Here is a 27923-nt window from a genome sequence, read left to right as displayed (position 1 = left end):
GGATTAAGACTAAAGAGCCAGTAAGCAGAGAAACTGTATATCACAATGTTTACTAACAAGATGTCTGGTTTCTGCAACAGGTATTGGGGTAATATGTACCTAACGCTGCATGTTGACATCAACTAAAAAAGGCCTTTCATTTTCTTCAGTGGAGGTGGAAAAAAACTTTTACCCTTTAAGTTTGGAATAACTGTTACACATACATGTATACATTATATCAGAAGTTTAAAAGAACACATACAAATAATAGTCCAGTTTAGGCATGTTCTTCAGACAGCTTCTGAGCTTTAGCAATAACTTCTTCAATAGGACCTGTAAAAATTATGAGCGGGGTTTGTACTGCTCAGGTACGACCACGCTCATAACAAACAGGTGTATCGTGTGCTCACCTCATATGTGTAATTAAATAAAAGGGTTACTGGTTTTGTGTGGACATAAGGAACAAAAGTCACCTAAATTAATCACAAGTTTACCTCAAATATTATGTTAAAAATCATGTATAACCATTTCCCCATAAAACTCCATTAACGCCTATTGGCAACTGCCATAACTGCCACTCTAGAGCTGTGTCTACATGTGCACGCTACTTCGAAGTAGCGGCACTAACTTCGAAATAGCGCCCGTCGCGGCTACATGCGTCGGGCACTATTTCGAAGTTAACTTCGACGTTCGGCGGTGAGACGTCGAAGTCGCTAACCTCATGAGGGGATCGGAATAGCGCCCTACTTCGACGTTCAACGTCGAAGTAGGGACCGTGTAGATGATCCGCGTCCCGCAACGTCGAAATTGCCGGGTCCTCCATGGCGGCCATCAGCTGGGGGGTTGAGAGATGCTCTCTCTCCAGCCCCTGCGGGGCTCTATGGTCACCGTGGGCAGCAGCCCTTAGCCCAGGGCTTCTGACTGCTGCTGCCGCAGCTGGGGATCCATGCTGCAGGCACAGGGTCTGCAACCAGTTGTCGGCTCTGTGTATCTTGTGTTGTTTAGTGCAACTGTGTCTGGGAGGGGCCCTTTAAGGGAGCGGCTTGCTGTTGAGTCCGCCCTGTGACCCTGTCTGCAGCTGTGCCTGGCACCCTTATTTCGATGTGTGCTACTTTGGCGTGTAGACGTACCCTCGCAGCGCCTATTTCGATGTGGTGCCGCGCAACGTCGAAGTTGAACATCGACGTTGCCAGCCCTGGAGGACGTGTAGACGTTATTCATCGAAATAGCCTGTTTCGATGTTGCTACATCGAAATAAGCTATTTCGATGTTGGCTTCACGTGTAGACGTAGCCTAGCTGTGTCTACACGTGCACGTTACTTCGAAGTAGCGGCACTAACTTCGAAATAGCTCCCGTCGCGGCTACACGTTAGAAGTTAGACGTTATTCATTGAAATAGCCTATTTCGATGTTGCTACATACATACAATAAGCTATTTCGATGTTGGCTTCACGTGTAGACGTAGCCTCTGTGTTTAAAAATTCAAAACCTGGTGCAGTCTTCTATCAGGTCCACTGTACCTCAGAAGACCTGGCCTTACCATATATGGACATCCTTCTAAAACTTTCTAAATAATACTAAAACTGCCTATATAAGATTGCACCTCAGCAGCACACTCACTTTCTCTTAAAAACTCTTAAGAGCCAAAAAGCTAAAGTCACTTATGCTGCTAACATTTTAAGCCGTAGCCGCTACCTAAAATCACTTTCCTGTTGGAGGAGCCTCGACTGCTGTTGCGCCGCTTGCCATCCTAAGAGCCCAGCATTCAAGGGAAAGCCGCAAAGTCAGCAACCGCTGCTTCGGCGCACCCAACACAGCAGCGCGCTCCCCTCCCGGTGCTAACCGTCATCTTCGGCTGGCGTCGCCTGAACCTGCTGCCTACAAGTGCCGCTTTTTGGTGCCATTGCTTCTACAGAAGGCCTTGGCTAACGCGGCACCCTGTGCCAGTGCAGCAGGCCTCTCAACTATTGGCTGTATAATAAAGAACTCGTGCCCTAATTCCAGGCTTTTTAAAAGCCAAAAAATATATCCTTTTAAATATTATTTATTATAATTGTTATCTAATTGTTTATTATAATGTCTAGTTGTTAGCATTAGTATAGGTAGGCCAGCTAGTCTTAATTAGGTATAAATAGGTATAAAAATAAAATAAGTAGTATTTATGTAATTATTATGCCAGAATAACTACCTGGTGTCAGGCAAATCCTGCACTATATACCCCAGCAGTGGCATAGCACACCACTGACTGTGGATAGGCTCTGGCCTAGCAAACCAAAAAGCCTAAAATCCCTCTGGCCTATAGAGCCAGATATAACCCAGCAGTGGTTCAGCACACCACTGACTAAGAATAGGCCCTGGTCTAATTAACCAGGGAGCGCAAATACAGCTCATACAGAGCTTTAGGGCATTTTAGCCCAATACATTAAAGGCTCTTATCCTGTCTAGGGTAACCAATCCCTATATACCTCTGGTGGGTACAAGGCACTCTAGCCTGTTTCAACCAAATACATATTAACTAATTTTTCAGTTATTCCCAACAGCTAATTACTATAATGTCTGGCAACCAAATTGTCAACTATGTTGCTAACAGTAAGTTACCAATAATAAGTCTTATATCCTGCATTTGTTATTGTTGATGTTGTCTTTTTGTATTCTGTTGTTGCATGTAAAATAATAAACCACTTTAATTCGTTCCAGTTTAACACCTTGCACTCTTCAGTGTTATCTCAATCCCTGGGCATAGGTACAAACTAAATTAGTGTCTGCTTGCACTTATCCTCACGTTACATCTGGGCTATTCCGGTCGGGCCAAGGCTAGCCAAGCCCACTCCCATAAAATATCCCTACAAGGCATTTAATTCGGCCACCCATTTCCCGCTTTTCCTTTCCCATCAATTGTCTCAACAGAACCAACCATGTAGAAAGCCTGTTCTGGTAGATGGTCATATTCACCCACAATAATACAATTTGAATAGGACAATTGTTGAAAGAGAAAAAAAGTTAAAGATTAAGAAGACTGCCAGATAGTAAATTCCCAAAGTTTATTGTAAGTTTAAGAGTGCAAGTGCTTTTTTATAAAATACAGTGTTTTCTAGACTTCTGAGAATTGCTCAGCTTTGTTTCCAGTTTAAAAATTAGCTGTTATTTGCAACTCAAATATTTAACATTTTTGTAATTTACAGAACTAGAAAACAAGTGAATACTTATTTTTACTGGCCAGGTCTACACAAAAGGGGAAGTTCCAATTAAGATACAAAACTCCAGCTATGTTAATTATGTAGCTGGAGTCGATGTACTTTAATCTGAGCTTCTGCTGGGGTCTCCCATGTGTAAGGGAGACAGGAGACTGTCTCATTGACTTCCCTTAGTCCATGCAAGGAGCAGGAGTACAGTAAATCCTCAAGATATGTGCAACTCAGTTGTATGTGTCTCAGGTTAATGCGACAACCACTCCTATCAGGGCGGCTGCCTGACTCTTGGCTGCCATCCCTGAGAGGAGCAGTCTGCTGGTCCCAGGAGTGCTGGGGAGCTGGAAACCAGGCAGCAACCTGGCTCCCAGCTCCCCTCTGCTCGCAGAGCCAAGAAACTGACTGAGGCAGAACCCTGGTCATTTTCCTGGCTCCAAGAAGTGGAGGGGAGCCAGGAGTCAGGTTGCTGCTTGGTTCCCAGCTATCCTGCTCTCGTGGGAACCAGGAAACTGACCAGCCATGATCCAGGTTCCCAAAGCAGCAGAGAGCTGGGAACCAGGCTGCCACTTGGCTGGACAGTTTCCCAGGTCCCTGCCACTCTGGGAACCAGAAAACTGACCAGCTCCAGTGCGCTGGTCAGTTTCCTGGTTCCTGCAAGCCCAGGGGAATGGGAAACCAGGCTACAGCCCGGTTCCCATCTCCCCGCCAACTTGTATGAAAATCTGAGTTATGTGGGGGTTGCAGGAATCCCTATGTAAGTTGGGGGTTTACTATACCAGTGCCAATGGGGTAGCCCAAGGAGTTCAATTTAGTATGTTGGTACCAGGCACACTAAAATCAAACACCAGAAGATAAACCACGGCAATGGCCATCCTCCACTTATTTAAAACATCCCCAAGTGACACAGTAGAGCAGCAAAAAGTTTCTTAAACTTCACTTAAGTATCTCACCCTTGCTTGTCAAGGCCTTAATACACAAAAAAATAAGCTGTCTGGAAGTCAGCAACATATCTAAGCCTCCATCAGACACATACTTACTTTTATCATACACACAGTACATTGCCAACTCCCCCTCACCTCCAACACACTAGTAATTCATGTACAGTTAGCAGGTGGCTGTGTTGTAAGTGAAGAGTTTGTGTTTGCAAGGTTGTTTGCAGAAGGGCAATTAACAGGGGTATGGAAGTGTAACATCCCTATGAGGATAGAGATAAGGCTGCAGCCTACGGCTTGCTGATCATTACAGTGGCACCAATAGTGATGTATGCCAACAAGTGCAGGAATGTAGATTTGTCTCAAGTATACTGTTTTAAGAATCCTGTCCGCTTCCAAAAAAGTTGTGTTTTTCATCTCTCCAGCTGGCCATTTATGCTGTATTTTACACTATGATCCTAACAAAGGAATCATGAGCACTCAATTTGAAAGTTGTACTTCTGCAACATCCTACAATACCAACTGGCTATGTAGTCACTTGTGCAAATAGCACTGTTAGCGTCAGTAATTACCAACAAGCATTCATGGGCTAGACCTGTGAATTCATATTTATATACACTGATTAAGAAAGTTTTTACATTCTACATACTTATTTTCATACACATGATGAAATGTTTTTTTCCCCATAAGAACATAGCCAAAATTTCCATAGGTTTTGATTACATTAGACAGGTTGGGGGGCCCTGCTAATTGCAGCAATGAAAAGTGGGGCTCAATGTGAAAAGTTTGCTCACACCCACCTTAGATAATTACTTCTAGTTTCACTGAAGTTACTCCCTCTAGTTTCGTTAGCAACAATATAAAGTCACATTTCACACATAGATTTTAAGTTCTAAAGGTTAAGAAGAAAGTCCTTCTTTGATCCTAAATCTACAAAACTACTTAAGCACCCCACCCATCTTTTTCTGGTAAACCTCAAATCCTGCTCCCAGCCTGGATTAGCAAGTGGTACAGTGCATAGAGCCAGGATGAAAGCACATGCAAATCATCAGTGAAGAGGGTACCCTGGCAATGACAGAAATAACTCTGGGTGATGGGGAGCTTGCAAAGAGAAGGGAAACAGCAAGCAGGAGCCAAGGAAATTCAGTATTTTTTATGTGGAGTGGTAGAGAAGAAATCTTAGAGCCAAGTTAATTTCATTCTTTTCCCACTCACCTCCCAACCCCAGGCTCCATTTCATAAATCTGTTCTTGAGAACTAGTGCTTAAAACCTTGGATGTTACACATGCTCCACACTGGCATGGCTCAATCATTGTCTAATATGGGGTGGGGAAACTTTTTTGGGTCAGGGGCCACTGACCCATAGACAAATCAGCTGGGGGCCACACAAGTGAGAAGCAAGCAAACAAAAATCAGTAGTCTACTGTAGGACGCCAGGGCTATGGGGTCTAGGTGGGAAGAAGGGTGCAGGAACAGGCTGGGGATGGACTATCTGGGCAGGAGTGGGGACACCTGGCTCTATGGCTTCTCATTCCACTCCCAGGCACCACCCTTTGCTGCTCTGATAGGCTGGAATCCTGTCCAGAACAGTGGGATGAAGCCTGCAGGTAGCCCTGCTGAAGTTGCTGCTGCTACCCATGCCATTACCCCAACTAGGGAAACAGCAGTGAGCACCAACAGTGCCACACCAAGCTGCTTTCTGAGCTGCCCCTAGCTTCCATTTCCACTCCAGCCTGCAGTCTGGATCTGGCGCTGGGGTGCCTGATTACACTTGGGAGGCTCAGAGGCTCTGCACCCCGACCCTGCTGTGGTCTGGGTGCTATGCAAAGGAGCCCTAAGCCTTGGGGTTGGAATCCAGACAAGTCCTGGTCTGGATGCAGGCTGGGGGATCCTCACCACTGGCCTAGTACTCTAACAATTCATTTTCATATCTACCCTTTCACCTACATGAAATTTAAACTGTAAGCTCTTGAGAAAAAGAAACTTCCTTTTGCTTGCACAGTGTTCAGCACAACAAGGTTGTGGCCCTTAGGCCCCACCACAACGTACATAAGAAGCTACTACCCCCTATTTTACTTAATCAGCCACAACAGCATCAGGGTTCAGTAAATGCATTCAAGCATAACGTGGTCTTCAGAAATGAGTATCAAACCTTAAAGGAAACTGACAACCTCCAAGCCAGTTCTGAAACTGGGAGAAAGTCAGGCAATTAAAAAAAAATTAATATTAGTTTACCAGATAAAATACTCTTGAATCCCTCGATTGCTTCCTTCAGAGGCACTGATTTTCCAACATGGCCAGAGAAGACTTCAGCAACCTGGAAAGGCTGAGACAAAAACCTTTGGATTTTTCAAGCAGGGACTACAGTTAGTTTGTCTTCCTCAGATAATTCATCCACCCCCAAAATAGCAATAATATCTTGAAAGGATTTGTAACCCTATTATAAATAAGACACTTCAAAATTAAATAATCCCTAGATACCCTGTGTAGATGTATCATTACTCCAACTTATTCAAATGACTAGATAGCCAAGACGAATTTCACTGACTAAGCTTTAACATTAATTCCAGTTTGAATGGAATTCATTGGGGAAAATTTAACAGAATGCCTAAAGAATCTTTTGTACACCACAAGCCACATCACAGTGCTCTCAGCCAACAATCTTAGGGTCCATGATACATGAAGTGGAATCCAGAGCGTCCACTGCTGGATAGATACCTAGCTCAGCAATGGCACAGGATAATACTGTGGTCGCATCTAAATGTGCAAAAGTAGTAGCTGGAGCAGGGTCAGTCATCAGCTGCCACATAGATAGCCTGCAACAAACAGAAGTACAAGACCTTAGTAAAAACTAGTGCCTTTTTAGAAAAAGGAGGTGCTGGTATTCAACCAGTTCCCTTCCCACCCCTATCCCCCAGCCAATCCCACAGCTGGGACTGCCAAGTTGCCAGTTCTCAGTACTGGCACCAAAAAAAAGTAACAACCACTGGTAAAAACTAATACTCATGAAGCCTCATAATATACCTCCTATAAACTGTCACCTTCTACTCCTGAAGCTAAGCAGTGAACCCTTTATTGAGGATAAAGGCACCTCTTTAACATCATACCTGTACTGAAGTAATTGATCCCTTTTTAGTAGTCGTTATTCTTTCCTGCATTGTTCTTATGTCAGTAGCCAATGTTGGCTGGTACCCTACAGCAGAGGGGATACGACTCAGCAGTGCAGATACCTGAAATCAAAAGAAGATAGTGTAGCAAGTTAAAGCACTCTTGTAGGTATTTTGACGGCTATATCAGAGGTTCTTCAACTGTGCAGTTTCAAGCGCTAGAAATTGTGCCCTCTCTGCTTCCTAAGTGGAGTAGGAAGACTGAAGAGCTATCAGAGCTTTCAGGCTTTATACTTGGCAATCAAATAGGAAGAGTGAAAACAAGATCCAAATAGAACCCCAGTTCATTCTTCTAGTCTTATTCTTCCAGCAAGAAGGAAAGCAGAAACTGTATTTTCAGTTCAGCAGTCAGGTTTATTGTGTGGAAGCAAAATGAGCCAAAGAAATTCTACAGGATTAGGGGAAAGCAGAAGAGAACAAAGACAGCAAGAGTGATAAGGATAGTTCCTTTCCTTTTCATCTCTGACAGGCACTACAAGGCGCCAGCCATTCTTGGTATCAAACACCAATACCCCAGAAAGCTTGTTGCAATTTTCTCTAATCCAAAGAGAGCCATTAAACAATGACCATTAAAAAAAAAAAAAAAAAAAAAGCCCAACAATCACATTGTAAAATATTGGGGCTGGGGGCAGGGGGAGAGACATACTACATATCATCGAAGCTTCACTTTCTGGACATATTTATTTTGTGAAGAGAAAGGCACACCTCGTGAAAATTTTTTTTCTTTTAACTTTAGTCTGGCATACAGAATAAAAATATGCATCATACTATTAAGGACTACAATTCTTTTGTATCCTTAGATAACTACACTATACTTTAAACAACAGAAAACTTAGCAAAATAAGGTTATGTTACTAAAGTAACTACTGGAGTTTGAAAGTGACACAGACCCAGGAAGGTCAGCTAGAGCTTCTACATGTCCCATTGGTCCTTAAGGGGTCTCTTTAAAAAAAAAATTGGGACATGTAGAAGCTGTTCAGTGAAGATGCAGTTCAGTGATCTTGTTGCTCCCGGAGGGCTGGAAATGGTGCCCAGGGAGCAAGCTTCTGCTTCTGAAAGCCCTAGTTCCATTGTTCCTTAAGCGGTCTCTCTTTTTCTTTTTTTAAGTTGGAACTAGGGCCTTCAGAAGCAGAGGCTTGCTCCCTGGACACCATTTCTGGCCCTCCCAGGAGCAACAATATCACTGAACTGCATACACATTTGAGCACTCCCTCCACTAAACACTGATGCATGGGACCAGGCTGAGTGTTCACAATAAGCACATTATCTATTCCTTCTTCAGTTAGTTTGGGAGACCAGCCCGTCCTCCAGAAGCCATGCTGCTCACCATCTCTAAGCTTTTTTGCTCTTCCCATTTGGGGTTCTAAAAGAAGTTTGTCACCATTTTGTACCCATTCTCCACCCTCCCCTCAACCACCCTTTTACTGCTTCGGCAGTACATCCTCCATGTTTTTCCACCTCCAAGAAAGAAGGGGTCCTTCAGGGAGAGAGCTTCATGTGAAATATGAGCTCAGGAGAAAGCTGAGGGGGGTGGTTTGTATTATAAGTTAATAAAGGTAAACCCTCGAAAATGAAAGCTGGGTGTCTGTCTGTTTAACTCAAAGTGAGAACTACACTAGCTTACAGTTATTCTGTGGATATAGCTAAGCCAGCTGGGTCTAGATACCATGTTTCTGAAGAGCAATTTATCTATGACTTTGAAATGCACCAAGTGGCTCTCATTTGAAGTAAGCCATAGGGAGGATACACCTAAAGATTTTAGTCTTCCCCTTGAAAAGGTTATGATTCTGTACATAGTTAGATGACATCTAGGCCACTTCCCACCTCCCTCCCCAGATTTGACTGGCAATACAAATATTCAGAGACTTACCTCCTCCCAACCAAGAAGGACTAAATTTTTGCTTAAAATGTGTATGAGATAAGTTTTCATAATTCTTTTTTGGGGTGAAGGGGCACGATAAGTTCCAGGTTCAGAGTGCTAAGACTAGTTTAAGATTCTTAAGTATTGCAGTAGATCTCTTTATTACGAGTACTAACCTCTGAACCAGCCCAGGTGAACCTGAAGACATTGTCTATAAAGAGAAGCACATCCTGCCCTTCCTGATCACGGAAATATTCAGCAACCATCAAACCAGTCCAGGCTACTCTAGCACAGGCACCTGGAGGCTCTTTCATTTGACCATACACAAGTGAAACCTGGAATTTAATTTACATGAGAAATAAAATTGGGCTCCTACATTATCTACAGTAAAACCCACACTACAGCATGAGATGTGTTATATTCTAACACCCACATGCCTTAGACAAATTGTGGAGGTAAAGACCAGGGAACAGATGGCAATGGCACTACATGCTGTGTAATTTATTAAACAAAACCCCATGTATTTGTCCTAAACTGTCAACACTTTTGGCTGTAAAACTTTAAATTTACAGATTTAACTTTCATCCTGATTAAGTTAATTTGGCATTTAAGCAGCAGAAGTCTTGCCACCAATGGTAAAGGACTAACTCTCAGTTAACCAGAATATTCATATAACCAGAACACACCCACCCACTCCTCCAACATGCCAGATAACACAGCTCTTACTCTAGGTATATATAATAGAGCAGGGGTCAGCAACCTTTCTGAGGCAGAGTGCTGTAATTTGACCTTTTAATAGCTATGTACAGTTCAAGTGCCAATGATACTTTTTAAAGTCACCAACAGTCCTACTTAAAAATAGCTTCATTAATAAACGCTAAAGATCTGCATCTTTATTTTGGTGGTGGTTGGTACCATTAACTAGTCTTTCGTTAATTCACAAGCGGCAAAGCTTTGAGCAAGCTCCCGCCTGCATGGGGGTGGAGGGATGGGGCTGAACTCCTGCCTCGCATGACAATGAAAACCAGCTTATGTACCACTCTTTGCATCCGTGCCAGGAGTTGCTGACTCCTGCAAGAGAAAGTTCTACACCTTGCATACAGAAAAATGCACACACACACACCCAGCCCCCGTGGAAATACTGCATTAAAGTAGCATGTTTCCAAATAGGCTGAACTCTGGGCATGGGCATGTAAAAATAGGCAGAGGAAAAATACCTATTGATAATGTGAGCCTACATCTGTGTTTATGGTAGTTTTGTATTGCAACCATCTGTTGTCACCATACACTCATGTTTCTAGGAAAGTTCTTATTCTTAAATTTGCTTCTGTTTTTATCATAATTGCTGTGTGGTTTACCAGTTTTATTGTAAACTGAATGGCACTATATTTTTGCATGCAGAAGATCTAGTATTTGTGAGCAACCAGTGTCAGAGGCAGATCATCATAGAAATGATTCAAAAGCACTTAAGGATTTGAGGTGCACTTACAGTTGTAAGGTGAATTTAGGGCTAGGATAGCCAAGAGGTGCATTTGAGCAGCTGAAAGGCTGTTGGAGTCAAGGGGACAAAACCCAGCTACCAGAAGAAAGACTCCCTCTTGCTGGAGGTGGAAGATAAAAGAAGGTGACGCTCAGTCCTGAGTGCCTCAGGAACCATCTCAACGATAAACTCACCTTTCAAGACATTTCTTCAAAGTCCCTTTTGCTAGTCTCAAAAAATTAATGATGTTTAATATTACTCCATTTACAGTGTTGAAGAAATGCAACTACTACATGTTCCCAGGTCAACTTTGTTTGCTTGCAGTGGCAGGAAGGTTATCCTCCCCTTCCCATTCAAGCTGTTCAATACCAGTAATATTTTGAGGACTTGTGTTTTAGCTGAGTGGTACAAGTTCAATTCATTTGTTGAGAAGATTCTGGACTTTGCTGGTAGTATTCCGTTTATTACTATTTAGTACTAAACATTAGTTCAGGTTGAACCTCTAGTCCAGCACCCTCAGGACCTGATTAGTGTTCAACGAGAGCATTTGCTTAAGCATGGGAGGTCAATATTGTCTAGCAGCATTACCAACACCTCCACCGAATACTGGGCTCTTAGAAGACATTTAGGGATAAATTACAGCTAAGTAATAGCACAGAACACTGATAGCTGTAAACAAACTTAATGGAACCACAGAAAAATTGGCCACATCCATGATCAGTAGTCAGCCAGCTAACTACAATCATGCCAGATTACAGACGTTGCAGAACGAAGAGTGTTCTTGATTAGAGGTTCAACCTGTAATTCAATTGTTTGAATAGTCAGTAACAGTATCTTTACAGTTAAATATATTTGCTTAACATTCGTATGTGATGAACGAACATCTCCATTTTACAGACTGGAACCATGACAGAGAGATGAAGGTCAAAAATGTGCAGTAGTGGGTTGACTAATTTGAAACCTAGGACCCATTTTTTTCCAGAGTACTTAGCATTAGGTAGGACTTAACTTCAAGGCACAGAGCCCTTGATTTTAAATGAATCTGAGTGTACTCACCACATCTGCAAGAAAGACCTCAGGATCCCATGTCAGGTACCCAGAAAAACAAAACAACTAGAGATTCTGTAAAATGATTTTATCCCTGTCTCTACCACAGAGTTCCTGTGTGGTGCCAGTTGATTAAAAAACAAACAAACAATATCTCCAGGACAGCATTCATTAACTGCTTTAGCCATGAGATCAGTGTTTCCCATCCATTACCGCAAACGTTTTCAACAAGTGAGGCATAGGATCCTACAGACTGTTCTCTTACTACACAGCCCTGATTCATCTCGTGAACAGATCCAACCATACACTGAGTGAGGCAGGGTCCTGCAGGCAGGCAGAGGAAGACTAGTACAGCAGGACCCCAAAGTTTGAGCACTGCAGGAATGGAGACTGTTCATAACTGAATAAAGCACTACTGCTGCTCTTTCAAAAGTTCATAAGTGAGCACTGACTTAATATAACCAAAAATGTACTATGCAGAAAAATCCCTTTAAGTAACTTACGTTTAACATTACCGTATTTGCTTTCCTTTCCCCCCTCCCCGCCTTCAAATCTCTGCTGCCGATTGTGTGTGTTCTTCTGATTCAAAATGAAGCATGTGGTTGAACGGTCAGTTCATAACTCTAAAGTTCCACCATATGTAGTGATGTAACTGAAGACTACCATATGCACAAGGTGCCCAAATTAAGCTTGCAAGGCTACCTTACTTCTAGCATTTCCCAACTTCAGAGTGCTTACTTTACAGTTTTCATAACATTAATTTGATGTAGATTTGTGTGTTTATGGCAGTACAGCTTATTCTTCTTCCCATAAAGGAGGAATCTATACTGGTACAAGCACTTCTAACTAATGAACTGCATCCCTATGAGGGAGGTCACACTGCTTTAACTACAGGTAGAGGCTGTGTCCACACTTGCATGTCTCTTTTGAAAGAGGCATGCAAATGAGGAAAATTGAAAATGCAAATGAAGTGCAGATTTACATATCCATCACCTCATTTGCATATTTTAATTTCAAAATAGCTTCTTTCAAAAGAAGAAAACCAGTGTAGACACTGCTCTTTCGAAAGTAAACCCTATCTTCGAAATAATCCTTCTTCCCAATAAAAAAAAGAGAAGAAGGATTCTTTCGAAGATGTGGTTTACTTTCAAAAGAGCAGTGTCTACACTGGTTTTCTTCCTTCGAAAGAAGCTATTTTGAAATATGCAAATGAGGCGCCAGATTTGTAAATCTGCACCTCATTTGCATTTTCCATTCCTCTCATTTGCGTGCCTCTTTCGAAAGAGGCATGCAAATGTAGACACAGCCAGAGATATTGTGACACAGTCTTGATGCTTAGATAAGCCTTTAGAGTGATGCATTCTCACCACTTCTTTAAAAGTAACTTCAGAACAATACATTAGAGAAGAAATTGCTGTTATTAAATCAACTAAGTTTAAAAATACTCACTGTGTGGTTGCAATAGGCCCTCTTTCATCAATTGGTTCACAAATCACATTCATGATCCTTCCTAATGTTTCTGGCCCAACTGGAATTTTTATAGGCACTCCTGTGTCCAGAACTCTGTCCACGGGTTAAGCCTTCAGTGCCATCCATTGCAATCATTTGAACAGTACTTTCACCTAGGTAAGCTAAGTTTGCTCTTTAAACAGAGAAAGGTTACCTTATTGCAGGAGAGATTCAGAACTCTAGTAGTTATGTTTAGAGGTTTCAGAAGCAAGTGTCATTTGTGTGGTACAGTCGGATACTACTTCATGCCTCACTCAAGTGAGTGAGGCAACAATTAGGTTTATGACTAAAGTTATAATTGATTTTTGGCAAGACAAGTTTGTTAAATTGGCAAATCAAGTTTAAATAGAAGGTCCATACACCAAGTTAGAGTACTGTTTTAAAAAACCTTATAACTACGTAGCCTTCACAGTATTCCTAGTGAATTATCCAGTTAGAGCTTTCTTAAACTTTTTTTAGATTTAAACGAAGGGAATGCATGACTTTTCCTGCAATTGTAACTAATTATCTGCAGCGCTGACAGACACATTCTGTGCTCTAGAATCTTAGTTTCATACTGAATTAAGTGACATGTCTAGCCCTTATGGTTTTCAAGTTAAGACTGAAAATGTGAATACAGTGTAAGCTGTTGAAGTTTCTGCAAACTCAGGTCAGTATGAAACAGCATTTGGGAGAGCTGTCCTGTCCCAGGCATCTCCATCATATCCCAAGAGACTACACTTCTGTGATATCTTGAGGAAAGAAGATGATGCACTGAATTCAGGTTATTTGAAGCTAATGCTGCCTCATATAATTTCCTGTCTTTGTGACCTGCCAGGAGTTGTCTACGTCTTTCTCCTACTCTCCAGCTTTCCCCCACGCAAGAGGGAGTTAGCTAGATTACAGTATACAAACCCAGCAGCATTTCTTGGACCTGGCAGCATGGGGTCATGGAGCCAGAACTGGATTCCAGTTTTCTGCTTGGGTACATGGGGGAGCTAGTGTGTAGGCTGGGCAGCTGTGATGTCTGATAATATTGTACCAGTGAGAAACTGAAGTCAGTTACAAGTTCTTCCCTTCCTGACACTAAGTATGTACGTTTGGGCAGGATGGAAGAAAATTCAGGATAGTTCAACGAGATTAGATAAACTATGCTGCAAACACTCATAGGCTACGTCTACACGTGAAGCCAACATCGAAATAGCTTATTTCGATGTAGCAACATCGAAACAGGCTATTTCGATGAGTAACGTCTACATGTCCTCCAGGGCTGGCAACGTCGATGTTCAACTTCGACGTTGCGCGGCACCACATCGAAATAGGCGCTGCGAGGGTACGTCTACATGCCAAAGTAGCACACATCGAAATAAGGGTGCCAGGCACAGCTGCAGACAGGGTCACAGGGCGGACTCAACAGCAAGCCGCTCCCTTAAAGGGCCCCTCCCAGACACAGTTGCACTAAACAACACAAGATACACAGAGCCGACAACTGGTTGCAGACCCTGTGCCTGCAGCATGGATCCCCAGCTGCCGCAGCAGCAGCCAGAAGCCCTGGGCTAAGGGCTGCTGCCCACGGTGACCATAGAGCCCCGCAGGGGCTGGAGAGAGAGCATCTCTCAACCCCCCAGCTGATGGCTGCCATGGAGGACCCGGCAATTTCGACGTTGCAGGACACGGATCGTCTACACGGTCCCTACTTCGACGTTGAACGTCAAAGTAGGGCGCTATTCCGATCCCCTCATGAGGTTAGCGACTTCGACGTCTTGCCGCCTAACGTCGAAGTTAACTTCGAAATAGCGCCCGACGCGTGTAGCCGCGACGGGCGCTATTTCGAAGTTAGTGCTGCTACTTCGAAGTAGCGTGCACGTGTAGACGTAGCCATAGTCTGCTACATAGTTATATCCCTCTTATCACAGCACCTTTCTGGGCAAGCAAAGCGGTGGTGGTGGGTGTCTTACACCCATCTTTAGAACCCTTCATTCAATTGATTCCAAAATTCCAGGGAACATCCTAGACATAAATGGAAATAATCCTATTCGTTTTGTTAAAAGGAACCAGAACACTTGAAGGCCACATGGAGTTGCTCGAATCTGGTTAGCAGACAAAACAGTTTCCACAGCCTTTGCAGTTGCCTATAAATCAGAGAATTGGTTGGAGCAACTATTAACTACTCCCCACTAGAGATGTTAATGGTTAACCAGTAAGCCTCACCCTAAACAGATGAAGCTTATGGGTTATGGTTAAGTGATGGAGGCTAGAGCAGCCCTCGCCCACAGCAGGCTGGCCTGGGAGCACTGCAGGCAGGGGCACTCCAGCTCAAGCAGGCCTTCCCCGCCCCCATCATCTGTGGCAGGAGATGCTGCTTCCACCCAGACAGGCAGGAGCGGCCACTTCCCATTCCCCTTTTGTAACTGGTGGGGAAGGAACAGGTGCAATTGCAGAGAGTCCCAGAAATACAGGAAGATTGCAGGTAGCACACAAGAAGCCTACGAGGGAGAATAAAGGGATGCAAGGAGCTTAGCTTACAGAACTAATCAAATATGTGGTCTTCTAGTATAAAACCAAGACAATATACATATTCAGAGGTCTACATTGAACAGAAAACTTCAGAAATACTTTGAAGTTTACACAATTTTTTCTGTTTCAGCATCATGCTAATATGGGTTCCCAAATATACCCAAGAAAAGCCAAATATGTTGTTGGGTGTGGGGGGTGGGGGAAGAAACTATCAAGTCACAGAAGCAACACAGACTGGTTTGAAAGAACACTGATATATGGCTACAACAGGAAGCAGCCTATCTGAATCCTTAGACATGTCCCACAGGTCTTTATTTTACCTGCTCCTATTGTTTTAATGTTACCAAGGATACCAGTATAAAGGAAAAAGACATTTAGGTTTTACTCAAAGGAAGGAGAATCATTGATCTAAGCCATTTAGGTTTTACTCCTATGGAAGGAGAATCATTGATCTAAGCCTTTGAAACCTCACCAAATTTGCAAGGAAATTAAGGAAAACAGACTGGCAGGGCAAGGACCATGTTAGGAGAAGACACTAACAAAAAAGGGTGATCTAGTCTGTCAGAAGGATAAGGAGTGTATGATCCTAACCACCAGAATCTGGACTCCTAGAAGAGTTTAGAATTTACAGGGCATGCATGGGGACCAGAAAGGTGTTTGTGAGAGATCAGTCTGGACAGAAGCAGTGCTAAACGCATTCCTAAGGGCCTTCTCTAGATCTGAGAGAAGCCAGAATACAAGAGGATATTTCCTAAAGTGGGTTTGTCCTGTCAGATCTGGAAAGCTTAGACCCAAAGGGGAAAAAAAGAGGAAGTCGATTTGAAAAACCAAGATGGCACAAATGGAAATAGAACCAGCACTGATAGAAAACATCTGTTGCAACAAAATTTGGGGGAATGATAGGAACATATTACATTAAAGTGAAGTAAGAATGCTGAAATCAAGTACAACAAAAGGGACATCAAGGCTGTGTCTACACGTGCCCCAAACTTCGAAATGGCCATGCAAATGGCCATTTCGAAGTTTACTAATGAAGCGCTGAAATGCATATTCAGCGCTTCATCAGCATGCGGGCGGCAGCGGCGCTTCGAAATTGACGAGCCTTGCCGCCGCGCGGTGCATCCAGACGGGGCTCCTTTTCGAAAGCACGCCACCTACTTCGAAGTCCCCTTATTCCCGTGAGCTCATGGGAATAAGGGGACTTCGAAGAAGGTGGCGTCCTTTCGAAAAGGAGCCCCGTCTGGACGCGTCGCGCGGCTGCAAGGCTCGTCAATTTCGAAGCGCCGCTGCCGCCCGCATGCTGATGAAGCGCTGAATATGCATTTCAGCGCTTCATTAGTAAACTTCGAAATGGCCATTTGCATGGCCATTTCGAAGTTTGGGGCACGTGTAGACGTAGCCCAAAAGTACAGAGTGCAGTAGAACAAGAACCATTGTCCACAAGAAACTCTCAGCAGGACAGCTTCCAAAGTACCCTCCAACTACCAGTGGTAAAATAAAACTGCAGACATTGCTACTGTCCTCAGACAAGACAGCCCTAAAAGCAGAAACTAGGACGAATTATTGATAAGTAAATATATGGCTTTACAGTGCAGACTTACCAAGTTGCTGAGCCACTTCGAACACCAATCTAGTTTCACGATTTGACACCCGCAGGACATTGAGAATTGGAGGAAGATGTTCAACAAACTGGACATCAACAACAGCACCAATAATTGCAACAATATGTCCTGCTGCACTTTCAGATTTGGCCGATGCTGAGCTCTTGGCTGCGTGATTTCGCCCTAACAAAAAATATTACCATAACCAAAATTAGAGCAATTAGTCTGAAGACAGATTTAAAATACAAACAATACACTTGTTAAAGACTTGTAGTATTCCTCAAAGCAGGAACCTTTTAGAACAGATATTAAGTTCCTGTTTTACTAATAACATTTAGGATTAAAGAAAAAAGTGTACTATTTTACAGTAGATTACATCATAGCCAAGGAAACTGCAAGTACATATTCTCAATTACACGTGAAAAATTAACAAAAGCAAAATTTAAAAATGGTTGCAGCATTCACCATCTTGTTGTGTGAGGGTCTCTGCATCAGTGTTTAGAAGATGCATGGAGTTTTAAAAACAGCCCTGATATACAGCATAAGCATGGATGGTGGGCAACCCCATGGCAAGCCCATCCAGCCCTGCCACTTCTGAAGTAGGTCCCTTCCCTTGTTGCCCACCAGAGCCTATCCCCTTCCTCTCCCTGCAAAGAGTGACTTCTGCTAGCCCTGTCCAGGTTTCCCCCCACACCTTTGCCAGTGCTGGCCCTTGCACCTTTCCCCACAGCCTTCTTCAGCCTAGGAGATCCAGAAAGCCAAGAGGAAGTGTTAGCCCCAGCCTGCCCCAGAGTTCCGAAAAACCCAGAGGGTGCAACTGCAGCCTACTCCAGCCCCCCAGCTCTGATGGGCAGCACGGCCCTCGAGTACCAGAGAGATGGGAGGCACAGTCCAGTCTCCTGAGGCCATGTCTGCTGACCAGACCAGAAAGCATCCTGTTCCCACAGCCAAGACACTGGGCCCAGTGCTGGGAGGAAAGGAGGTGTGTGGCACAAATCCCAGTCTATCTACGCCATCCTCTGACACCACAACAACAGGTGGGGGGAATGCAGTGAAATATGGGCCGTGTCAGGCTGGGCCAAGCCAGGAGAGGCAGTTTGGGAAGGCAATGCCCTTCCCTGCTTCTCACACCCACTGCCCATCATAATAATGATCCTTGCTTAAGATCACACCATCCATCCATCAGGTTCAGCATCTAGCCTGTGAGAATGGCCTTCTGATTAACACTTCACTAGAAGAGAACCATTTTGAACACACTGCGCCAATTGTACAGTGCTTCCAGGAAAAAGTTTTTTTAAACAGCCCATGTTGGACATCTTGCAACTGGACACATGAAAGCAAGCCCTGACCTGGCACAAGGTTTTGGTTCTGTCCATTTTAAGCCCAGAAGTGGAGGCTTAGGATAAGGCCAGGCAGGGGAAGGGGACTAAGGCCAACAGAAAGACAAAGGTGTGAGATGAGCCACTTGGCATATCTGGCCCACCTTGCAGATTTCCACTGCCATGCTGGCCCAGGAAGGGGAACGATGGCAACGGCCACTGCGCACACCCATGTGGGCGCTAGCGGGGATTCGGCACATGCATATCACCACGTGGCAGTCCTGCCCTCGTGTTCAGGGTACGGCACATTTCCCAGTATGTGATGCTCGCTGGGAGACGTTATGTGTGCATGCTCCAGGTGGCAGCATGCAGCGCTCCAGGATGGGATGGGCGCCTGAAGGAGCAGGGAGCAGCCTTACTCCCTTACAAGACGTTCCTAGCGTGCTGCACCTGTTTCCCTCTCGCCTGTCAAGCCCCAGATTCTCTTTCCGGGCTAATGCAAAGCATCTCCACATGAGGGTGGCGTGGGGTGCCCTGTCCTTCATTGCACCATGACACGCAGCCCCTGTACCAGGCTGTTACCAGCAATTAGGCACAGGGGAAATGCACTGGGACAGGCCACTTTCTCCAAAGTGGCTGGGGAGCTCCCCCAACTCTTTCTGGTTCAGGGAGGTGGTGCCCTCTTACAGCTCCCTGGTCTCCCCAGTCTCTCCCTGGCTGGTACAATGAAAGCTTCCCCTTCTTGTTTCAACCCTCCAAAGTCAGAATGCCTGGTCTTGATTTGTCAGACTCAGTAGCAATACTTGTATCATGTTCAGGGCTCCCACCCCAACCAGCTGAACCAAAAAGTGGGGAGGGGTTGTGCAACGAACACAAAAAGTCCAACAGTGAAACACATCCTAGAAGTTGGCCCCCAGAGCAACAACTTGCTCACCTGTCCCTAGAACCAATTTTTGTGACAACTTTGTTGGCTTGTTATCCCATTTAAAAGATAACAGCAACAAAGGGTCCTGTGGCACCTTATAGACTAACAGAAAAGTTTTGAGCATGAGCTTTCGTGAGCACAGACTCACTTCATCAGGACCCTTTGTTGCTGTTACAGATCCAGACTAACACGGCTACCCTCCGATACATTTAAAAGATGTTAGTTTGACATGACCTATTTTGCAAAAACCCATATTAGCTGTGTCTACACGTGCACGCTACTTCGAAGTAGCGGCACTAACTTCGAAATAGCGCCCGTCGCGGCTACACGCGTCGGGCGCTATTTCGAAGTTAACTTCGACGTTAGGCGGCGAGACGTCGAAGTCGCTAACCTCATGAGGGGATCGGAATAGCGCCCTACTTCGACGTTCAACGTCGAAGTAGGGACCGTGTAGACGATCCGCGTCCCGCAACGTCGAAATTGCTGGGTCCTCCATGGCGGCCATCAGCTGGGGGGTTGAGAGATGCTCTCTCTCCAGCCCCTGCGGGGCTCTATGGTCACCATGGGCAGCAGCCCTTAGCCCAGGGCTTCTGGCTGCTTCTGCGGCAGCTGGGGATCCATGCTGCAGGCACAGGGTCTGCAACCAGTTGTCAGCTCTGTGTATCTTGTGTTGTTTAGTGCAACTGTGTCTGGGAGGGGCCCTTTAAGGGAGCGGCTTGCTGTTGAGTCCGCCCTGTGACCCTGTCTGCAGCTGTGCCTGGCACCCTTATTTCGATGTGTGCTACTTTGGCGTGTAGACGTACCCTCGCAGCGCCTATTTCGATGTGGTGCCGCGCAACGTCGAAGTTGAACATCGACGTTGCCAGCCCTGGAGGACGTGTAGACGTTATTCATCGAAATAGCCTATTTCGATGTTGCTACATCGAAATAAGCTATTTCGATGTTGGCTTCACGTGTAGACGTAGCCATTGAGTCACATTAACTATATTACTCTCTCTTCATTATTAATGAGGTCCCTTATTAACTGCTCCATTATCTTGAATGGGTAGTGTCACTGGCTTTAAATGGGAGTTGTGGTGTACACACTGCTATCCTCACCAGAATAAGGCGGCTTTGTTTGAAACCCTTACTGATGCATAAAACCTGGAAGAAATTTCTCCCATCATCCCATCCACTTCTACGAGCTGATGGAGACGTTTCTAGATAAAACATGCACTGTCCTTCCCAACCTCATCATACTGATACAAATATTACTTTCTAGAAAATGGGATCATAATTAAATAGTAAACATTTAACCTTAGAATGACACCTCTTTCACAGGTTCAGGATTCTGCTAATACGTCTGGCAGACTTTTTTGAAGTGAATTAGATCCTCTCTGGAGAAGCAGAGCTACAGAATAGGGATAAGAAAAGGCAGGTGAGGGGGCACTGACACCCAGGCCGTTGCTACATTAGCCCAAATCTTCAAAATGGCCATGCAAATGGCCATTTCGAAGATTACTTATGAGGCTCTGAAATGCATGTTCAGCACCTCATTAGCATGCCAGAGGCTGTGGTTCTTCAAAATTGCTGCTTTTCGCTGCTGCATGGCTCGTCCAGATAGGGGCCCTTTTTGAAAGGACCCTGGGAACTTCTAAATCCCTTATTCCTATCTGCTGATCTGGCCCACCTTGCAGAATTCCACCTCCACACCAGTGTGCTAATGAGGTGCTGAAAATGCATTTCAGCGCCTCATTAGCAATCTTCAAAATGGCCATTTGCATGGCAAAATGGCAATTTGCAAATGGCCATTTTGAACATTTGGGCTGGTGTAGACATAGCCCCAGTGGTGCCCCAAATCTCTGGGTATCCTCTGCAACTGTGTACAGCTAAGGACTCTGCACATAGCTAAGAACAGGCCATAGGCACCAAAAGCCATATTTTGTTATTTGGCACAACTGTGTAATTCTACTGACTTCAGTAATAATTGTATTTAATTAAGCACGTATCTATCAGCTTCTTACCCCATTAAAACATAAATGACATGCAAAAACATATCAGTGTGCCACGCTGCAGTTATTTACAAATAAAAAAGACTTAATTATTGAGAATGGCTAAGTAGCTTTGATGTCCTTCTGAGGTCATTCCACAGAGCCTGGGTCACCTTCCTTGAAAATTTTCAAGTTTAATTTACAAACATGTTTAAACTTGATTAAGAAAAAGAAAAAAAATCACCAACAACCACCTCAGGGCTAGATGGTGCTTTGTCAATTTACATCAACTGCAGTTCTGCCCTGTGTCAGCAGCCCACTGCTCAGTTATGAGCAACCACACAATAACAAACATTTATGTAGCAAATGGTAGACCTGACTCTCCTCTCATCTGCACAGCATGTAAATCCAGGATAATTCCAGATCATGCACCTTTATTCTTTTCTTCTGTGTAAGTAAGTCATGCACCCGCATGTATGGCATAATAAAACCATATAAACTTCTCTTTGTTAAACTGAAAATCTTGCTAAAGCCTGTAGGAATTAATATCCTCATGACTGCGTGATACACATAGACCTGAGATTAAATGGTCAATGCTGTCCTGAGGCCATAAAACATAAGAAGGAGATTTTTGTGGAATGCACATATATTTAACACCTCACAGCAAACGAGGTATGTGCATTCTCCATGCTAAGTTGTCAAAAATGAGAGGCATACACTTTAAGGGGATATTGTCAATTCTTTGGACTAACATTGTGGCATTGTTCCCCATATTTTTTTTGGAAATATATAATGAATACGCATAACTTGAATATGCTTTATGCAAAATGTGACATGTAACCTGTCATTTAAATGTTTGTAAATCACTGAATGTGTATATTCTATTTGTGCTCACGTACTGTTATAGTATGTGAAATATGAAGTATAAACCCATTTGTACATCTAGAAGTGCTAGTGAAGGCCATTAGCAGTAGTCAGAGAACTCAGTGGGCTGGTGCTCAGGACAATGATCTCTGAATAATCTTGTTTTACCTGGAAGTCTGGCCTATGGTTGGTCCTACAAAGACATATGACCATGGCATCTGGTGCTTGACTCCATCTTGAATTTTGTACTTTTCCACATGGGTGGGAGAAATTGAACAAAGACTTTCTGACCTGGGAAAGTTCTATAATAAGACTGTGAGGCAAACAATGATTGTCATCAGCTGGCTTCACAGACTGCTCACCACCCTGAAAGGATACATAAAAAGACCTGGAAACAAAAGAACTCTAACAACAGGGGTAGAGATAAGCTGCTGGACGTACGTCAGATAATACAGCTCTGGCCTGAAAATGATTTTGCCTGAAATAAGGAGTAGGGTGAGAAACAATGATTTGTAACAATTTCTCTTAGGCTATGTCTACACTACAGCAATCTGTCAACAGAAGTTACTGTTGGAAGATATCTTCCAACAAAACTTCTGCTGACAGACCGTAGCCAGACACGAAAGTGGATCACTCTGTTGATCCGCTCTGTCGATCTGCTCTGTCAAACAGAGAGCAGCCGGACTGCCCAGCTGTTCTCTCAACGGAATGGCCAACTGGAAGCACAGCAGAAAGAGCTGCCCAGTGATCCGGAAGAACTGTCTCTTGGTAGAGGGCCCCCTGGAGCATCCACACAGCTTTTCCGTCACCAGATTCTGTTGAGAAAGGCTTTATGCCTCATTGGGGAGAGAAGAAGGCTGTCGACAAAAGTGCAAAGTTCTGTCAACAGTATGTAGACAGAATGCATTTTTAGTGTGGATGCTCCGTGAGTTTTGTTGACTAAACTGGGGTGTTGTCCACAAAACTCTCTAGTGTGGGTGTAGCTCTAGTGTATGAGGCTTAGTTGGTGTGTTTTGTTTTATTTCAGATTCATAACTTACTTTGATCTGTCCATTAGCACTTTCAACCACTTAACTCCTACTTTTTATACTTAATAAGATCACTTTTGTTTATTAATGAATGTCACGTAAATGACTGTTGTGGGGAATGGGACAACAGCTGTGCATCTCTCTCTTTCTTTTAAAAGTGGATGGACTTATGAGCTTGCTCCATGTAAAATTTTATGCAGAGTAAGATGGATTTATCTGGGGGTTTGGCCCACTAGCACTGTGCACCTGAATGCTGTGTCAGGTCCCTGTGACTGAGCCTTCCCAGAGCTGAGCTGTTCTGAGCATCTGTGTTGCTCTCCTGTGGGCTGGGACCCCAACTCTGTGTCTTTGCTGAGGCAGACCAAAAACCTGACGCCATCAGACAGAATGGTGAGGCACCCCAGAGGCCAGGTAGGGCTTAGTGGTAAAAGCAACCCATTAAGTTACAATCTTAGTGATCCTACCCATCACAAATATTACCAATAATGTGCCAGAATCTTGATCCCATTCTACTACCATCGCAACTGCCAATATCCTTATCCTGATTGGCTCTCTGCAGAGGCCAAAGACTGATTGGGTATGGAGGCTGCACTAGAGTAACACCCTATACAGGCCATCAATCTGGATCAAGCCTGGGATACATCAGACTTCTGGAGACTTATCCAACTCTTTTGACGCAGATTCATTCACTACTTAAAACCCTGTCTCAGTTTCCAAGCCCTCCATTCTCTCCACTCTTACTATTTCAGCATCAGAAATGATGCATGACAGCTTTTTGAAGAACTTAACTTCAAGTGATGGCTGGCTTTAAGAAAATGTAGATTGACTTTAACCGATCTAACAACATAATGTCTTGTTGTTTTCATCTAGCAATAGAAATTCTCCATCAATTTATACCAGCTGTAAGATTCCGCATTCCTCATCTGTGTTTGAGCTCTAATAAGCATAGCTAAGAAGGGAAGCAAAGGTGATATTATGCCACTTTTATACTTCAATTACTTCTCTGTTGGCTGGGGGCAGCCTGAGGACTGTATTAAGCTGTGCTGTCTAGTTATTGCTCCTAAGGTGTCTTTGCCCCAGCTGGGGATTACTGGAATGCAACAGTGCTCTAAGTGCCATTCCTTCAGGCACCCACTTCACATGCAAACTGTACCGAACTGAGGAAAAGCGTAGTGAAAATCCAAGCTATGCTGACTCTATGCCATCTAGGTATTCTCCTACACTAGGAGACTCCCCTGACAATTAGTTAAGACAGTTTTCTAGAGCAGCCTCCATACCGAATCAGTTTTTGGCCTCTGCAGAGAGCCAATCAGGATAAGGATATTGGCAGTTGCAATGGTATTCTGGGTGATGTGAATAACAGGGCCTCAATTTAGCAAAATATTTTTGTATTTAATTTTCCCACTGAAGCCAATGGGATTTGAGCATGTGTTTTAATATGCTGAATAGCGATGGGATTACATACATGCATAAATTGTTTGTTGAATCAAAGCTGAGATTCATTAAACTAAAATAACAATATTTATATATAACTAGACACTTCCTTCTTTGGAAGAAATTAATTGTGTTGGAGGGACAGCTGAGATGACATTCTAGTGATAATTTTTATACTGTTTTTAAATATCAGACGTGTCGCTGTGTTAGTCTGTATCCACAAGAATAACAAGAAGTACTGTGGCACCTTCTACACTAACAGATTTATTGGAACATCAGCTTTCACAGGCAAGACCCACTTCATCAGATGCACTGACATGCATCACCATGCATCTGATGAAGTGGGTCTTTGCCCATGAAAGCTTATGCTCCAATACATCTGTTAGTCTAAAAGGTGCCACAAGACTTCTCGTTGTTTTTACTGTTTTTAAAGGAAGCAAGCAAAACGGGCTTTATCCTCTAGAGCACATTCTTCTTCTTGCAAAATACATTTGTTAAAAAAATTAAATACATACCAAGTATTTCTAGTCTTAACGAATGTTTGTGAATTATTACATAAATGTAAGTAATATAACAAAGAACTGCTGCAATAAGCATGTTGGTTCTAATTTATGTTATCTGTGCAGGTGGCAACCTTAACTTTCCTTTTCAGAAAAGCTTCAAAATACATCAAAGTTATATATTCTGTACATCTGCATCATTCAGTTATCTGATATGCTGTCACCTTAAGCATAGAGTGGATGTTGAAAACTTTACAGTTTCAGAAGTCTACAAGTCTAGAAGTGCATAGTATAAGACAAGTCACATACCAGGAATTCTGGTCAGAATATTGCAATGCATCACGTGCACTCATCTATAAAACTACATTCAAGGCAAAAGTACACCTGGGGGAAAAAAAAAAAGAAGTCTGTCCTGAGGTAACCATCACTCAGCCAAGCCAAGAAATTGCAAACAAAAAACCAAGTTAATCAGTTAAGAAATCATTTGACACCTCTGTTTGAAGATAAGAAATTGACACAGTGAAAGAATGGCAAGGTTTTGCTTACAGCAAGGGTGAGCTAAGTGTAGCTGCTCGGGCAGGCATGAAATTTCGTAAGTGGGGAGTAGCATGATCAGCTGCTGGGTCTCAGGCCCATCCATTTCATTAAAAATGCTGAAGTATGTTACTGTTTGTGTGTATTAACATTTATATTCCTATTATAAAAGTTTCTACATTCTACATACTGAGTTTGTTACACATGCTGAAAGAGGATTTTTTCCATATGAACAAAACTGAAATTTCTTTTGATTTGAATTACATTAAGCAGGTTTGCAGGTGGGGTACTGTGAACTTCAGGGGGGGAAATGGTGCCTGATGTAAAAAGTTTGCTCACCCTGACTTACTGGATACACACCTTCCCAACCAGAATTATGAAGCGGAGGGGTCTAAACTGGGATTTTGATAGCTTAGCTACGTCTGCTGGGCTGTGGATTTCCACTGCGGCAGCTCTTCTAAGATCACAGTAGGTTGGTCTACACTAGGGGAGAAAGTTGACCTAAGATATGCAACTCTGGCTACAACAATAGTGAAGCTGGAGTTGACATGACACATGTCAACTTTCTCCACTATCCCCACAGCAGAAGGTTGACGGAAGAAATTCTCCCATCAGCTTCCCTTAATCCTCACAACTGTGAGGAGTACTGTGGTCAACATGGATACCTTCATCGTTCAATTTAGTGCATCCGTAATAGATGCACTAAATCAAACCCCAAAAGATTGATCTCCGTAGCGATGATGCTGAAGTAAGTGTAGACACATGCAGTGTGAAGTAGCAGGTGGTGTTCAGTTTATCTACTCGCTACTCTGTTAGCTCTCCTACCAGCCTTCCCACAACCCCTTCTGCCTTCTGTTGTGGAGAGAGGCACCATGGAGTAGAGTTGTGGAACTCTCAGGAGTATGGGGTCCCCCTGAAAAGTCTCTCCAGCCTTGTCTTCAGTAGAACATGTTACTGTACTTGAATACAGCTGTGAAGAATCAGGTTAGCTAACAAGATGCTGACTTAGGCTTTGTCTGCACTACAGCATAAAGTTGACTTTAAGACACATACTGCCATTTTACAATGTGACTGTCTTCACAGCAAATACCATTAGGTCAATTTTAAGGGACACTAAGGTTGACCTTCTTGCCCCGCCCCTCTCAGGCAGTGTAGTGCCAAGTTCAAATTTAAAAAGTTGAATTAATGCTCGTGTGGAAACAGCGTTATTTTACATTGATTTTATTGACTCCCAGACGTGTCCTAGAGGTACCCCACAATACCCCACATGGGTCCGTTCTGGCCACTTTCACCTCCATTGCTCTCCAGTGCAAGAAGTAAGTAACAAAAAGCCCAGGAATTTGACTTCATTTTGTTTCTGGCCAGTGTGGCTAGCAGACCTCAAGAACACACCTCAGGAGCGATCACATCTAGCCATGAGTTCTCAGGGTTGCAGTTCTCAGAGTTCTCAGGTTTGCAAAAGAGCCCCCACATGGAACCATCAGAAGATCCAGGATCTCATTAGTGTGTGAGGTGATGAATCTGTCCCGACTAAACTGCAAACCAGCAAAAGAAATGTGGACATTTATGGGAAGATTTCCAAGGACATGCTGGAGAAAGGGTACACCATGGATGCTCAGCAATGCTGGGTCACAGTCAAGGAGCTCAGGCAGACTTATCCGAAGATAACAGGTGATCTGGATCATCTCCCAAAACATGCCACTTTTATGAGCAGTTTGATGCGATTCTGGGGAAAGAACCCAATCACAGTTGGCAAGAATTGCGTAGACTCCTTGGGAGACAATGTTCGGCTCTCTGGTGAGAGCAACAAGGGTTAGGAGATGCTGACTGCGGAAGAGGAAGATGCCAGTCATCAAGCAATTCAGCAGACATCCGAAGAAGCTGATCTTGCCAACAGCCAGGAACTCTTTGTCACCCTGGAGTCAGTCCCCTCATTGCAGGATGCTCCGGAGTCCAGCAATGCTGGAGAGGGCTCTTTAAACTGCTACAAGTGGGTTGTGGGTGGGTTGGGGTACAGGGTTACTTTTGTTGAGCATATTTTTTAAACTGCTATAGGCAGATTGTGGGTAAGGTGAGGCAGATCTATGCA

General features: G+C 43.8%; 1 pseudogene; it reads right to left on the bottom strand.

Moving 5' to 3' along the window:
* Window positions 1-140: 140 nt before the first annotated feature.
* LOC142016744 (ATP synthase F(1) complex catalytic subunit beta, mitochondrial-like) lies at window positions 141-23885 on the bottom strand (annotated as a pseudogene).
* Between the last annotated feature and the right edge of the window lie 4038 nt (window positions 23886-27923).

This window comes from Carettochelys insculpta, chromosome 8, assembly GCF_033958435.1.
Source record: "Carettochelys insculpta isolate YL-2023 chromosome 8, ASM3395843v1, whole genome shotgun sequence".
Lineage (NCBI taxonomy): Eukaryota > Metazoa > Chordata > Testudines > Carettochelyidae > Carettochelys > Carettochelys insculpta.
The sequence above is the reverse complement of the archived record's forward strand: the minus strand, read 5'-3'. Positions and strand labels throughout refer to the sequence as shown.